This window comes from Trachurus japonicus, chromosome 15 (assembly GCF_045865225.1).
Source record: "Trachurus japonicus isolate A0001 chromosome 15, Traja_1.0".
NCBI classification, from domain to species: Eukaryota; Metazoa; Chordata; class Actinopteri; order Carangiformes; family Carangidae; genus Trachurus; species Trachurus japonicus.
In genome coordinates, this window is record NC_140921.1 from 20,572,132 (window position 1) to 20,589,789 (window position 17,658).

A 17,658-nucleotide genomic window follows, 5' to 3' on the forward strand; every position below is an offset into this window, starting at 1 on the left:
GATTTGAAGGGGGTGGGACTCAGTTTGAATAAAGATGATGATGTCATTTACTTTCTGGGTTAGGAGTATTTGAATCAGATCAAGATATGTCTTCTAAATTGTGTTTCTTATTTAGTGGGGAATATTTGTTATTATATAAGATGAGATCTGAAGTGGAGTTTTCAGAGGCTTTAATGGTGATGCTAACTGCTGAATTCTCTAACCGCAAAAGATGGAGGAGGTCACCATGTAATGGCAAGTACCAGTATGTTAATGTAGTGTGTGGTTAAAAAAAAAAGAGAAGATGAGTGGTTGCTTCGTCTTGTTATGTTACAGCTGCTGTGTGTGTGTGTGTGTGTTGCAGAAAGTGAGGGAAATGGTGTGGTAATAAGGTTTGGTTCCCTACAGTGCATCTTTGACCTGGACATAATTTCTGCTGGCTACCACATGACCTCCCTCTCGCTAGCACCCATTTACTGACAACAACACTGATGCTAGCCAGGAGCATACAGGAGCACTGCACGCACATATACACACACACAGGGAAATTATAGACCTACACACACACGCACACACACACAAACATGAAATAGGTCTCAAAGTTTGCCTCAACCTCAGCTGCCCACACACCAAGATTCACACATACAGTAAGCACGCAGTGACATAAGGAGGCCTGTCCTCGGGACACGCAGCAGTCGTGATGTTGTTCTTATGAGACACCTCCATGCTCGCTCTGTGTGGAACTGATTTTTTTTTCTCTCTTTTTTTCGCCACACTTATTTTTTTATTCTTTATTTTGCTCCCAAAGCCCCTTGGCCAATTGAAGTGGTTTTTAGCCCCTAGTTTTAATCTAGGAGTAACCGGCCAATTTAAAATGATACAACCTTTTTCTTGCAACATTCATTACCAAATGCCACAAAGGGACACACAAGCAGAATGTTCAAAAGAACATAAATTGAAATATGGGTGTAAAAGGACAGATGTGCTTACTCAGATGTGTAAATGTTTGGCGATCCTCGTGTGTGTTCTGTCGCTTTCTGGGCTCTTTTCCACCTGCATGAAACACCTGAACAAGGATGAAACAGGCGAAAATTTCCTTTATACACAATTTTCATGTGTGATGAAACATGTCCTCTCCCACAATTTGCATAGACAGGACTCTTTTTTTATGTTCTTTTTTTTTTACAGGCAGCTGATCCCAACGCTCGGCTGAATTAATATACATATAAATTTACTCAACTGCTTGTATGCTCACACTGACTTGCTTATTTGTGAGCAGCTCAAAGCTTTTGCAGTTCATTTGAATATCGTGAAGGTAATTCTCATCCAGACCCTTATGACTAGAGATAAATGTGAATAATCACTGTGGTTTGCACCTGGTGCACTGCAGCTGGAGCATGTGAGCACATTTTAAAAGATACTGTGTATACAGTCTGTTCCATACATTACAACATCTTTTTCTTGGACTGGGGCCAAAGACAAACACAAAGAGAGGGTTGCTGAGGAAATACACTGGTAGGATCTTAATGGAAAGACCTCTACAGAAGACAGCCTCAGCCTGCATGTCGGGCTTTAGGTTCTACTTGTGCTGAATGTTAGAGGTGAGAGGCCTGAACTGCACAGACAGTTGAGGTGAGAGCGTGGAGTCTCGCATGGAATAACAAGGTTAAGAGATCATGCTTCTTACAGCAGACGCATGCACAGCCTTGTTGATGAAATGTGTGGCGTTCCCATTGATATTTTACAGGGAGAAACTGTTGATAAGGCATGTTCTTACAGCAGGGGCAGTGGGTTGTGAGAATCCCCTCTCCTCTCGCATCAGCGGTTGCTCTGAATGCTTCCACTTATTTATTTATTTCTGCGCATTAATCTGGAGGCTTTGTGAAATGTTGCATTTCATTAGAAAATGAGAGAAGCGCAAGATAGAGAGGAGGGGGGGGAAAAGGAATTTTAAAGAGACAGAAGGGAGACATGTGAACGTGAAGATGAGCAGCAGGACTGTTAGACACTCAAATGACTCCGGATGGAGGCACATTACAAGAGGGTAATCTGGAAAAGTTACAAATGAGGCCATCAAATTAAAAATTAAATAACATAAATACAATAAAATTGTCATTATGTTAAAAGTATGTTTTTTTTAAAGACTTAACATCTGTAACACTCAATTGTCATACAGGATTTTCTCTAACCTGTGTGCTGTAGCCAAATGGAATAATACCAGAAAATTTAATCATAATAAATTAGGAAATTAGAAATACTTTTTGATGCAAACCCTCTAGATATGTGTTTCACGCTCCTGTCTTCTCTTCATTAATTACACTGGAAAGGACGTGTTTTATAGCGCTCCATTAAACACAATGAGGTGTGCAAAATTGCCACTTCGATGCATTTTTTATGCAAGAAAGGCAGCACTCAGCCAGTCACCTGCGAAAACCTTGTTTGGTTGAACTGTGCCCTTAGTGGATCATACCATCATATGGAATAATATTATAATATACTCAGCCTGTGACTTAATTTGCAATAACATTGTGGTGGAAGGTGGTTAGTTTCACCCCTAATGGCCAGATAGCCTTATTTGCTAAAGTAAATGTATTTAATGAGTGTGACAGACTGTTGATTTCCATTATTGAATATTCAGGGTTGCATACTTTGCAAACAATTTATTATACGGCTGATTCCCAATGGTATTCCCCTCATTCCTTTCAGTTACCTCAGCTCTGAGCACAAATGTCTTAGAAGGAGTGTATCTTCAGCTGTATGAGATGGGATTAGACCAGATTTCAGTATTTACCCCCCTCCTTCTTCATCCTCTACATCCCTTACCCCCCTAATCTCCTGCTCCCATTTCATGATGACAGGAAACCCAGCGGGGCTTGAAGGACGCCATCTCAGCTCGCACTCTCAAGAGGGAATTTTCTGAGTAATATGTGGAGACTATGATTTAAATGCACCTCAAAGGAATTGTGATCCGTCCCCCCGCCTCTCCTTTCTATCGCAGATAAAGACAATGACTGTGAAGTCAGCGAACCATCAAATGTACGACAATCACTTTCCTCGGGCTCATTACTGTAGCGCACATGGAAGCAGGACCAGATCCATAATAATGTTTCTGCCGTACCTCCAATTATGATTCTGCACAATCCCTTTCACTTTTTCGCAGGTGAGGCATATTCATGAGGCTACTCGAACAAGTATCCCGCAAGGATATAAGACTTGTCTGTACATGATAGTGTGGCCTGGCAAAGTATGTTCGTATATATAATTAATTGCACTGTAGCTGAAAGTCAAGTCCAGGGAAATAGTCACAATGACATTATGCAAAACAGGGAATTATGGATGTAATGATCCTTAGTTCATCTGTGCAGCAGGGTAATCCATACAGAAGAAGAATTGGAACAAAGTTTATAAGACGTGGATGTGTGCCACCCTCTCTGTAAAACATGCTAATGCATTTCTCTGTGTAATGCCTGCACAGAGTAAAGTAGAGGTAGATGTTCCTTTGACGCTGTTAAGGTATTTTATCCCTGACAAAGAAAGTATTATTTATTTTTCTGCACAAACAATGGTGGGTGTCTCTTATTGGAAATCCATCTGTACATTTTTAGGAAGGCATTTATCCTGAAATGGAGGCGCCGCAGTTGTTTTCTTTCTTTCTTGTTGTCAATGAGCAGCAGTGACAGTCAGTATCAGAGGCTCTCCTCAGACTCAGGCGGGGCCCCTTGGGGCCCACTGAGCTTGTTTTGTGCTTCCACTCAATCTCTGTGTTATGGACTATTCCAAGCACTTTATTCTTCCCCTTCTTCTAATTGCAAGCATCCCTTTAAAAAAACAAGCATTGAAGGCACACTGGCATAGACACAGCGACACTGTGAAGTTAATATATTCCATAGAGCAGAGAAGATGGTGGAGAAATAATGACTTCTCTGGTGGAGCATTGCTCCCCTCGGTCCTCCTTTAGCTGACTACCAGAAAGGGGCTTCTTCTTCTGATGGAAGACACCTTTAATTGCAGTTTCAACTCCTGCTCTCTACCCTATTAATCATGTAAAATGGCTTGAGAAGAGAGACTATCAAGCCCAGTGTCTGAGTATCTCCACTCTCGAGTAGGAAAATGTCATCTTTTATGTGTTTTCGTAGTTCACCTTACTGTATGAGCTCTGATTATGCACGATTGTGGGCTTCATTAAGTGAATATCGTACAGGCTGATTTGCTGCTACAGGTGAGATTGTTACCTGGGAGAGGTGCTGCAAGGTCTCAGGAGGGAACTTGTGTCACGCTATCCCCAATACTCCTATTAAAACACCTTCCCAGGGAAAGTATCTTATTCTCACGCACTCCTCCCGTGAAGGTCTCAGGCCTGGTAATTACCTCCTGTGCACACAGACATACAACAGACCTGCATGTAATGCCCACAGGATTCACTGGTAAATACAGCTTCCCTGTGCTGCTTGCTTAGTCAAGGCATATAAATCTGATACCATGTGATTATTTCATGTATGTTTATATGTATTATAAATAGAATTAGTGCAAAAGGAAAAAACATACTACTGTTAACATGTGTGTGGGTGTGGATTAAGTGTTTGGTCCCATCTCCATCTGAACATTTTTAAATTGTTTTTTTTATTTTATTTGTCTGGTGTTAACGTTGTGTTTGAACAGTTGTCGCCTCACAGTTTGGAAGCCTACTTTTTTCTGTTGCTATGGTAGCAATATAGAGTTGGGATGTTGTTTTTAGTGCCTTGGTGATGATATGCATTTTAAACAGGTTCAAAACCTAAAGAGAGTGTGTTATTTCCAATTTGAAATTGCAATATCACATCTCTGTTTAGTTTGCTCCAGACTCAATCATACGTCGGAGAAAATAGACGAGGAACCAGGAAATAGAGAGGCTGCAGCTCAGTGGCAGAGTGATCAAACCCGACAGCATTCAAACTCAGAAAAGTGTCAGAGGTTTTGAAAGTTACAGCTGTTCACACGTACAGTGTTCCCTCACAACTTCACATGGAATATGTCAGGCCTGAACGAAAAAAGAAAAAAAAGATGAGCAGAAGTATTTTGGAATTAAAGAAACAGTGTCCAAACAAGGATTTGCTCCCCACGAGATTATTCATCACTGAACTGTCATGCTCTAATGAACAGAGGGTAGGAGTAAACACATCCATCCCACAAGTGATTTGACTATGCGCGGTTTGTGCTGACATAAGTCACTCTTACTTCTGGAGCCTCTCCGGAACGATATCTGAAGACAGACGGAGCCGCTGAACCTTCTCCGCTTTCACGAGAAAGGTCGAAGAGCGACCTAGCATGTAATTTAAGGATCATCTGTGTGAATGCTACGAATGGGAAGGTGTCCAAGTGTATTATTTATTTTTCTACTAATTGAACGCTTTGTTTTTCTAGTTTTATTCATTCTTGCATTAATGAAGAGCTGTAATGAAAATTTGATATTCCCTCGTCCTCTGTGCTTCTTTTGTGGAATCAATTAATCAAAGAGAGAATACTAGTAATCATCACTGAATTTGTGTCAACCATGCATATTAACAAACCTCCCCACTCCAGCCAGCTCTGCCACATTTAAATTCACAACCAGATGCCATCCCCCTATTTCCCTGCTTTCTCCTCGTTTTCTCTAAAGTGTCAACGGAAAAACCAGAACTGCCATTTGCCAGTAAGTGTGTTTGGCAGTTTGCATTGCAGTATGTGGCAAAGCTAAGCCTAATGGCAAGTTAATAGCTGACCATGATGAGGACACACAGCACTGAATAGACTGAAAAGGGGAGCTCCATTGAACTCATTTAGTCCCTCACTGTTGATTTAGTCACACAAACATGAATGGGAAGGAGTCAGTACTCCCCTTTAATGTATCCCCGTGCTCTTCATATGGTTAAGATAGTGATTATGAGGCAAAATTGTTTAAGTGGCGATGGATAGTGGGTAATAGTATGGTAATGGCACTGGTAAATATAGCATTGATTTTATGTCAGCTGTGACCGATTGTGGCAAAAGCCTGTATGTGAGAGTGAATGGCCTCTTACCTCTTTTAGTCATAGACAGAGCAGCCGCTCAGCTCGGATGATGTACCTGACCTCAAAGAATCAAATCTCATCATCTCCATATTGAGAAGGGACAGCGCTAGAATCACCATTACTCATCTTTCAATTCCAATCATTTCTCAATTTGTTCAAGCTCTTTGCCACTACAAAGCCAAGTGGTCCATGAAGAGGAATGAGGATCTGTGCGTGCGTGTGTTTGTGTGTGTGTGAGGGAGAGAGAGAGAGAGAGAGAGAGAGAGAGGACAATGTCTGTGAATGTGTATTTGAGAGAGCGGGACAATAATGTGTCTTCACTTTTATTAGTGTAACAAATCACAGTGAGTACAGCTTGTCATTCTCAAAGCTGTACATCAATACGTTATGGGCCTGCTTCATACAGAGCAATATTGCCATGGCTAACATGGGGTAAATTTGATTTCATCGTCAATGTTACACTGTGAAGCATGTTCGCTTTTTTCTGGGTTACAAGGTTAAAAGCATTGACATTCTATTTGTTACTACAGTGCGAAGGATGGATTCAGTTTGTACTGGCCCAGGATGTAAACCATTCATACCACTTTACCTCGTCCACTCAACTCTTTAATCTCACATACTCCAAATACTTACAAAAAAAATCAAATCTCAGCGTGTCTATGCATAATGAGGGTTTGTATGCGGAAGAGAGAGCGTTTGTGTGTGCTTGGGACCGAAGCGGCGCAGCATGGAGTCACTATAGTTGTTGACTTTTGACACAGCTGCCCCAGGCCTGGGGGAAGGATAAAAATAGTCTCACTCTTTCTCGCTCCATTACAGTGAGCAGAAGTACAGCGTCCCCCAACTAACACATATGGAGTGCATTTTCTCCAGATTCACTCACTCATCTTCTTAGCATTTCTTACATATATTTATTTTGTCCTTGTTAAGTTTCATCAAATTAGTGTGAGTAAGGGATGAACTTGCTAAAGTAGGCTAAATTAAAGGAGAGCTACGATTAAAATCAATTTCTGTCTCCCTTTGATAATTTTGGTAATTTGTATGTGTGTGTGTGTGTTTATGTGTGTGTGTGTGCTAAGACTGTCTCTAACGGAGAAAAAAGCTTTCTCAAGGGGTCATATATTTCTGGTTGTGAATGGCAATTTTCTGGTAATTTAGTTAGTCTGATAATTGTTGGTATGGTGAAAATAGTACGCATTATCACTTCAATTTCAACAATACGGGCAGTTAAGCAGCCAGGGGGCTGGTGCTGTTAGCGTTAGCTCACTCTGTGAGAGAAGAACTCCTTATCACTCTGTGTGATAGTTACTCTGTGTCGTCATTTGAATCATAGATAGATACACAGTCTTACCTTTTTTTAGTTTTCAACAAAGACAGCACTGAGTGTCCAATGTCAAGTTAAAAAGAAAGTAACATATAGCATCACTGTTCTGATCTACTAACAACCCTTCTTATGAATGGAGATGTTACATCCAAATTTGAATACAAACTTCTAGCAAAACAATTTCTCACAAATGCTATATATTTCAAAGAAACAGACTCAATCACAATTTTTTTGAAAACATCAGTAAACATCTTGTTAAGATGTTATTCCATAGGCTTTATCACAAATGTTGACAACAGCTGCCCACCCGCTGGATCTAAGCACACAAGATGCTTCCACAAATATGTAAAACACGATTATCCTGTGGAGAGATCTAGCTGGAAGTACAATTCTAATTTCCCCCAACATGAAACATGTGAAGATTTCAGACCATTTTTCTGAAAGACCCAACATTAGAAAGCAAAATTGCACATGTATGAGTTTGTGGGTTCTTTTAGACATCCACTGTGTGCTAAGTCAGCCTGCTGCTGTTTACCAGGTTGATCAAAGAGCAATTTGGACCAGGCCAAGCCAAATTACTTATACAATTACTCACATATATCCCTGGCAAAGAAAAATCTTCCAGGGAGCTTCTCAGCTAATTATTCCATAATTGTTGTTGGTGCCCTGTTGATGGCTTCCACAGTGCTTTGTGTGGGGTTGCATGAAATATTAAACAGACAGCTCGCCTTGTTCTGGTCAACTTAATTACCTTTTTCACTGCTGCACTGCTCTCATCTCCAACCCCTTGTGCTTTCCATCCAAGCCTGTTTAAAATATAATGCACATCCAGGCATGCTGTTTTTAATTATGTACTGCTGTGGAAACATTTTTTGCGTGCCACAGTGGGTGAATTGGTGTGTGCCGTCGGTGGTCGAGACCAGTTAACTAAAGTCTCTGATTTATTATATTTCATTCATTTTTTTCTTTCTTTTATCTTGTTTTGTTTTACTGATGAAAATATCTACTGTATCTGCCAATAATCAAGGAAATGATGCTCTATGGTTACGGTTTTCTTTCCCCAATAAACCACACCGACTCATAAAGCATTAAGATTAAGTGAGTGGCAGGAAGCTACGGATTGAAAGGGAAGACGTATCGTATGGACGTGTATAGAAATCAGCACAACTGAAACCAATCTTGACCGGGGTTGGGGAGGTGGGGGGAACTGTATCCGCTTTTAAAATGTCTCAGGCTTCAGGGAGAGCAACCACATTGTCAGCAGAAACACTCAACCTCCTCTTGTCCCCAGTTTATGAATAATGGATTTAGTGACCCTCCCTATATCCTCCATGGCTACTAGTCAATACTACTCAGGTCCGAATGAGGAACACAGACTTTAACTCCAATTATACGCCGAGCAGCACTTGACATTCAAGTTAAACAGTTCAAGACTTGTGTGTTTTCTACATCTTTATTGCTCCTAGGGAAAACTGCCTGGCCAGGTTCTTGTCTTTCAGCTTTAAGAGAGGTAGTACACTGCAGCCAAGCACTGTTACGGAGCCTCTAGTCATATATAGCTCATTCCACCGCCTCATCAAAGGAAAAGGGCTTTTGTGTGTTTGAGAGTACGTGTGCATGAAGATATTTCCCTGCCACTCTGCTATAATAAGAGCTCCGCGGTGAAGGCCGCCAGTGCTGTCCATGCAAGTAGCAAAGAGTCCATGACGTCAGCAGCCTAGATATGCAGTGCAGCTCATACAAGAGAGATCAAACAGACAGACGCATGTTGTTCCTTTGTCCTCCTCCATCCCTCAGGTAAGCGTATGAGGTGAGAAGAGCAGCCCCCCGGATCTGTGGCCTCGTTCTCCGCATTTCATCAGCCGTGCCTTATCTCACAAAAGAAGAGAGACGTTACAGCGAGACGCGATGAGTTTTGTTTATGTTGCAGTAAATGTTGCGCCATAGAAGAGGTGTTAAAGTTTATAGCTCATTCTGCGAGTCTTCTAAGTAGCTGCAATGAGTGATGGTTTGGTTTGCTTTTCCCAGAAGGGCAAAGCAAACACCTTGACAACAGTAATTAAAAGTGCATGTGAGGCCTAATTCATTTTCTTCTCTTCGTCTCCTCCCTTCACTTGGCCTAATAAATCAGTTATGCTTGAAGTATCTGCTTCTCCTTAACTCTTTAATTCACCAGTGCATTTTGGGAAATAGCCTCGTGTCTGACAAGGAGCTGCTATAAAAGATGTAGAAAATTGTTGTGGGAATTCTATGTCTCTGTTGGATCCAGTCTGAGCTTAACACTCGATGTCAAAGTTTTAATCTCCCTTCAGCGCTGAAGCATTATAATGTCTGATCAGGTTGAAACCAAAAATGGCGACAGCACGTGCATCCAGCCGAGGGTTACTGCAGTTTACGCAGGTGATGCTTATTGCTCCTTCCGCTTTGTATGACTTTACCTCTGGGGAAAATTGAGACATTTTAGCTATGACGTGCAGTCAGTCAACCCTCCTCATATAAAAAAAAGAAAAGAAACAAGTTTACTATGAGAATAGTTAAAAAATAAGAAAATCGAACAGGCTGGACATCAAACAACCTTCTAACTGTCCAGAGCCTCAAAAAAATCACCTTTGCAATCAATACTATGCCCACACCTTCATCTGTGTAGTCATTTCTGAGGCAATTACAGGCCAGAGAGCCGCTGTTATTTATATGAAAATGTAACTGCTATTGAGCGGCAGTGTCGCCCACCACCCTCCTTTAGTCAATAGCAACACAGATCAATGGCCGGCCGGTCAGTCAGTCTGTGTGTGTTTGTTTTTTAATCTATAAACATCCACTCCATAAACTCACAAACCTTGGTTGTCACAGCCATTATTATGGTATTTCCAAGGCGGGAAATAACTGTATAATCATTACCACTTCATGAAATCAGTGCTGTAGATTAGAGGCAAAAGTAATGGCACAAGTCATGAACCTAAGACTCCATCCGTAGTAAAAACAGATAGCGGGGGAAAAGTTTTGTGTCTATCCTGAAATAACCTGTTTTTTTTTGTGTGTTTTTTACTGTTTGCAGTCCTCCACTGCGTCTGTGGGGATGTTTGTTTGTACAATTTATTTGATAATAGAAAAAAAGAAAGAAGAAGAACAGTGTGAATGTTTCTGGCTTTGATGGCAGCAGGAGATAATACACCAAAAGAAGCATCACAGACACATTTACACCTGGTAGTAAAATGTCTTTTGTATCCAGACACCATTTACATGATTTTCACATGATAAAATACTGTATGATTACATTAGTCTCCAGTGTCGCAAGTTGGCATCCGAAAAAAAAAAGAAAAAAACCCCAAAACTGTGATGTTATCCATTTGTTTCTTGAATAACATCCATAGCTGAGGACTGCTTATGTGTTTACTGGCCAGTGGCTGATAGCTGCCTAGCTGCAACCTCACTGGTCTATTACATTACATATTCCACCCATGTAGCTGTCGGTGTGTGTTTGATGCATTCACACTTGTTTTCTATTTCATCAAGCATTATCTAGTTGCAGTCTGATCACCCAAAATTTATTTTACAGTGGCTGTGAGAGTCTGACACACTGCTTTTTTCCTTATCATCCCTTTCTTATTAAGGATTTTATTAAGTATTTTGTTGTATTTTTGGAATGCAATAACAATAAGGGCCTAAGACATGCAAAAAACAAACAAGCTGCAAACATAGAAAACATCACATGTACTGCAAATATACAAGCGTTTGCAGGGTGATGAACCTGCTGGGACTTGTTGTTCAATGTCCAGTGACTTTGAAAAGTGCATTTCAGCTTGGTTGGTCACTTTTGTCTTTATTCTGACAGCAAGAGGGACAGAGTGAGAAAGACAGAGACTCAAACCGTGGCTGCTGTGGTTAGGATTACACTCATGATATCTGGCCTCCTCTTCTCCCAGAGATGGGACCAAGTCACACATGTGCAAGTCTCAAGTAAGTCTCAAGTCTTAACCTTCAAGTCTCAAGTAAGTCTCAAGTCTTAACCTTCAAGTCTCAAGTAAGTCCCAAGTCATTTTACTTTGGGCAAGTCAAGTCAAGTCAAGTCACAGGTTATGTCAAGTCAAGTCCAAGTCAAGTCTTGCGTAGGTCAAGTCAAGTCCAAGTCAAGTCACCTTATAATTGCAATTTCACCCACAGAATCTAATCTAAATAAGTGAAGACAATATATGAAGAGTTCATTTGCAAAAGCAGATAACTCCGTTTTTAAAAAATTCTAGAATCTTCATTTTTAATTTTTAATTGACATAAGGTGATATCAGTCAAACCAAAGTTGAGTGACTTTGAGATGTAACAAAACAGACATATCTCAAAAAAATAAAGTTTTATTGAAAAGAATAATTAGCAAAGGATAATTACAAAGCCTCAGTTCATTTTTTTCAAAATGGCACTTATCTGCTTTTGCAAATGAACTCTTCATATTAGAATAGAATAGAAAATCTATTATGTCTTATGTCTTATCATGTCTTAATGCATTAATGAGCCTCTTCATACCTGATCTGATCACAAAAGGTCAACTCCAACTACATCAATAGAATAGAATAGAAAATCTATTCTATTCTATCATGACAACACCATTCTCAGCCTGCCATACAGAGTAGTTTTAGATATTAATTTGATATTTTATATTCAAAAGTCAAAGAATGTACCATTGAAACATTCCTGGATGCTATGAGTGACAGGCAAACAGCTGTGTAGTCACTGCAGATTCTGCAGCAGTGAGAACGTGAGGCTGAAGGAGAGGAGATTTAAAAAAAAAAAAAAAAAAAAAAGGACACGTTAGCTCCTCGCTATGGTAACGCTGGTAACAGGTGACTGTTACCATATGTCTATTGGTTACTGTGAGTCTGGCCCGTCGCTGAACAGCGGCGGCGTTAATGAAGCAGCGTCGGGCCGCTCACCGTCACTGAAACTCCGGATGAAATCTCCGAAATAAAACACTGGCTGCGAGCGTCATAGCACGCCATGGATGTATTATATTATGGCCTAATAGATCCATGTAGCACGCCCGCTGCAGCGACCCTGACGGCCCCTTTGCTCCGCGTGTCAAACCCCCCTCTCACTCTCTCTCCCCCTCCCTCTCTCTCTCCAGCGGTCCTTTCAAAATAAGTGCATAAAAAGTCCGGGGAAAAAAAAAAAACACCGACTGAGCTGGTGCCGTGCCGGTGAGAAATTCAGCGGTGGCGGCTGGTCATTCAAGTCATTCAAGTCATCGTGTCTCAAGTCAAGTCAAGTCCCGAGTCTTTAACCTCCAAGTCCGAGTCAAGTCGCAAGTCTTTTATTTTTTGTCAAGTCAAGTCAAGTCGCGTCAAAATAGCGACTCGAGTCGACTCGAGTCCAAGTCACAGTGACTCGAGTCCCCATCTCTGTCTTCTCCTACCTGTATTCTTGTGTGTACTGAAAACACTTTTGATGGTGACTGAATCTGCGTTGTGTTTCTAATTTGAACAGGGCATTTGCTGTGCATGTTTTGTTAAATGAATAACAATGTTAACTGATTTGACAGCCTGTTTGTGTATTTGTATGCTTTCTTAAGTTGTAGTGTCTTGTGGTAGTTTGATGCCACGTGTATGACAGATCTGACAATGGGTAAACACAAAAAAACATGCAACATACAAGTTATTCTTCCAAGAAAATGCAGTTAACTGCACAAATGATCATTGGCATGTAGTTTGTCAGAGGTGGCGAGCTGCTACAAGGTGGAACATGACAGAAAGGTTTGATATCTTTCAGCCCCACAGGGGACTTCCTCGCAAGGAAAAGGCAGTGGCGGGAGGAGAGAAGCAGCAGTGAACTAGTCACCCACGAGGTCTTATCTGCCTGTCGCATTATTTCACCACAAAGAACCACACAGGCTTTATCTCACGCCCATCTCTCTGATAAGGTCTGCTGCCACAAACAAAAATAAAAGACAAAAAGGGTGGGTGCAAGAGAACAAAATGACAAAGCAGAGCAAGGCTCCTTCAATGTCTTGGCCTTTTATTACCTTTCCCTGCAAGATGACTGATAAAAAGCCAAAGACAATGAAGGAGGGAAAGACAGAAGATAAGTTTGAGGAAAGAGAAAGGATAAAACTGAAAAGATAAAGACCGTGTGAGGGTCCAAACATTTTATTAAAGGAAAAGCCTGGTGCTGGCAGTGGCACAGGAGGGATGAGGAGGATAAGATGAAATGAGGGAGGTGGTAGGATTAAGTCTAGAAAAGGATACAAGTGTGCACATGCACACACACAAACACACTTACTCATGTCCATCCTACTTATATATTCTGTGTCTGTGTTTTCTGTGTGTGGGGAATACTACTGACAGGTTGTCAGGTGCAGCCTGCACTTCAGAACCTCTGTGGCCATTTGTTGTTGCCTGTATGGCCCGTAGAAACTCAGATATACACCAGTATGCATGTCTATGCCTTTGTCAGTGTGTGTGTGTGTGTGTGTGTGTGTGTGTGTGTGTGTCCTCACTGTTAGAAGTCATTCTGTTGTGTGACTTTTTTTCTGCTTCATCTCATTTTTTAGGGAGATAGATCAGGCATGCATGCAAGATCTAAGTCTGTGCAGTCACCCGCCGAGGGGGAACAGGCGCAGTCCACAGACATGACATCGCTCTTTATTCAAATAGGCTGCGTTACAGTCAATAGCACGAGTGACAAGAAGATTAAAAAAAAAAGAAGTGCTTTGGAAGACTGTGTTATACCTGCTTCCTCCCCTTCTCTCCTTTCAGCTCTGTGCTCCACTTGGTAGAGTTGCAGGCTGGCCTGGACGCGCAAATCCAGACACTTCTAATGCACACCATTCATCATCGTGGCAGTGGCGCTTGGCACCCCGGCCTGTTCACCCCCCTCCCGTTATAAACCAGAGCTCCAGAGGAACGCTGAGTCAGGAGCGGCCTGAGATCAGATCAGTACTCTGGCATAAGGCAAGAGTTGCGTTGGCCCAATTTTTATGACACCTCGTTGGCCCCTTTTGATTCACACTAAATGTAGGAGACACAAACAATATGGAAGGGTTTTACCACACTTTACAGCCTAGTGTCGTTTATTACATAACGCTCTCTATTCCGATAATGGATGATTGTTTAAGTTTCAGATGGGCGATGACTACAATTACAGAACGGACCTTTAGTAGAGCCCGGCCGGTCCGCGAGACTCTAGAGAAAGCCATTTCATTTCCCCATGAAATCTTGATTTATTTGTGAAGGTTCTGTCGAGGGTGGCGGGCAGCTGCTCTCATGCTGCCCGCCAGCGCTGAGGTCCATGAATTTTCAGTAGACATCTAGAAATCAGAGTTATAGTTGGCTGTGAAGGACAGATCCCATGGCAGCATGCGCATGCACGTGTGGTGTGAATATATATTGTATGTGTGTGTGTGTGTGTGTGTGTGTCAGCGAGTGTGAATTGTTCAATAAACTCATCACAGGCCTCATAAAGAAAGCTGACATTTACAGCAAAGCACAAAGGTCAAGGAGTTGGGTCTGATGAGATCATGATGGAGGAAAGGCTGTTTTACCCCGGCCACCTCGAGAAATAAAGAGGAGGGCAGGAGAGCAAGAAATTGAAGGGGAGAAATGAAAACCGCTGAAAATAAATAGGATTGTATGAAGATTGACCAGAGGAGGAAATTTGATTCCAGTTTTGCAAATATGAGGGTTAAATGTTTGTGTTATCGGGATGAATGCCTCAAGATGAATACAGATCTTTAGCAGTCATTTAGACTGATGATTTACGATGCATCCACACAGTCTCTGATCGGGCCAGTGTGGACAGACAGTCTGATAATGTAGATCTAATTAAAACTCCCAGAGTGGGACTGCAGCGTATGTCTCTGCCGACCCAAACACACTGGGCACAGCCATGTCCTCATTAGCACCAACAATGTCACTGATCCTGGTCAACACACAGCCTTAAAATGTGGTAGAGAGCAAAATGTGCTCTCCCTTGCTCTGTGTGTTTGTGTGTCTGCTGGTGCTTTGAAGCAACTCTAAAACCAAAACCCGACTGCTAACGTGAGCTGTGTCTAGAAATGAAGTTAATGGAGACGGTGAAATAGATGTGAGGGAGCCATCGGGCGTCAGCGCTTGAAAGAACCCCAGCTCTGTGTTTGGGGACTGAAAGTGTTGCCAGATTGGCAGCTGAACCTTATGGGCCTCTCATACCTTTGATGAAACACTGAAACGGGTGAGGAAGAGCTGACAGGCACACTCCCTTTGGCCAAGTTCTGTCTTTTTTCTGCATCTCTGTTGTCTGACTTTGTCAGATCTGTGAATTTTTTTTGTGTTTGTGTGTGTAAGATTGAGAGAGGAAGAGAGTAAAAGAGGGCGGGAGAGGCACCGTGTGTGTCTATGTGCCCGCTCCTGTGTGTGTTCTGGGTGAGCAGTCATCTGATGAACTGCTTTGCAACGACCGAGGCTTGTGCACGCCCCAGCCAGTGAGATCCCGTTGTTGTTGTTGTTGTTGTGTTGGTTAACAATGCCCCAGCCCTCCCCCAGCACCACAACTCACACAGCAGCAGTAAGAGGCTGGCAGACCCTAATGGAAACGTCATCTTCCAGATAAAAGATGGCCCGGCTTTGATGAGAGGGGGAGTTATGGGAGGTGTATAATAAAAGAACCATTTCCAATCGGTTCCGAAGCCAATTTAAGAGCACTGAATGAAGACAGACGCTGTCATAGACAAACGGAAAAGCCGACAGTCACTCATAACGGTTTGCCGGTTTGTCAGGTAGAGGGACCTTTCAATACAGCACTCCATACTGCTGCCTTGAGTGGGACAGGCAGTAGCTCAAACCCAAAGCTTGATTTAGGAATCAAAAGTCCAGTGCGCACTTTGATCATTGTTCTTCCAAGTTTTCTACTCACACTCAGCTGTGACGCTGCATGCCCGCTGCGAATGTTCTGCTTATAGAAAGTGGTGCACTCGGCTCTTAATGTTTCTCTAACCCAGGTGGTACCACTTAGCGGGAGAATACAGTGATAATTGGTTTGCAAAAGCAAGGAGTGCTCAGAATTATCAAAATTTGCTGTAAATGGAAAAATGATTTCCCTGCATCGACTGAATGGGGTCCTGTCGCTGGCTTCCATGCGTGCATGTTGATTGGGTGGTCATTAAAGCAAAAGAACAGAGTCATTTAGTGCTTTTTAACAGCTCAGGTGCAAGACACTGGAACCTGAACCAGATCCAAATATGACATGGCTGTTTCTCTGCAGGTATAATTGTCTCTGTGCTGGCTCCCCAAAAAGAGGACAAGTGGGCACACCATGCAGTGACTGAATGACCTGGCGCTATGTTTAAAGAGAAATGCAGGACACTTGCAACCAATGCCGACTTGCAAACAAACCCACTTATCCCACTGTGGCTGTTTTTGTATTGCGTTCATTGCTCAGGAGCTCCCACATCTGGTTATGCACAGTAATTCCGCTTAAATTGTGCTTTTGACAAATGTGGGCGTTTCTTTACAAATATTCTGCCAGATGTCAGACCCAGCACCAACTCCTACACCATTAAAAAAAAAAACTGCTCTGGTCTTTAATCTTAGCCTATCCCATTCTTCCTTTTGTCACTATCTCCGACCACAAGGCGCCAGAGGAGGAGCCGCGATATCGAGCCAATGCATTCCCTGTCACATCTCCACAGTATAATAATGGGTGACGTCCAAAACAAGTTAGAGAAACGATTATGGTAATGCAGGGTTAATAAACAAGCACAATGCCTATTTTCCATGTGCCCAATACAATATGAGCATATTTATTAATACAAGTGCTACGAAGAGGGGAATGATCTATGTAGGCACGTTTACGAAGCAGTTATTTTTCATAGTCTGTTGTTCATATGCGTTGTCTCTGCACACAGTCGCTCTATGGTTTTTGTGAAGGTGCTTATATTGTATAACATATTTGCATATTTATTGCCTGCAGCTTGTGAATAAGTGATATTTCCTCAAGTGTGCAAGATGGACAGGGAGTGCATGCGAACACATATGCATTGATGATTGTGAGTTCTTTGTGCTGTCAAATCAGCCATTTGAATCTGAAAGTATTACAAGGTGGCTTGTTGTGGCTTTTCTTTGTGGGAAAGTAAAACGCATATCATGTTTTGCTTCACTCAGGAGAATGCAAAGGATTTAACACTCATCATATCCATTGTGTTCAAACAAGCTGCACTCAGGTGGCGGCTCAATCTTCCAGTGAATTGTGAAATCGTCAGTCGTAGCATGCACTCTCGTTCCTTCAATTTGTCTGCAGTCTGAATTTGCCCAACTCCTCAAGGATGACATCCTCCATCACAGACGAGTCCCTCCCGCCTTCAGAACAGAA

At 42.1% G+C, this 17,658-nt stretch overlaps 1 protein-coding gene across 23 annotated transcripts in view; it reads left to right on the forward strand.

The window, feature by feature from the left end:
• Positions 1-17,658, forward strand: part of LOC146973626 (neurexin-1a-like) — a 253,900-nt gene that overhangs the window by 168,668 nt on the left and 67,574 nt on the right. The window lies entirely within an intron of this gene.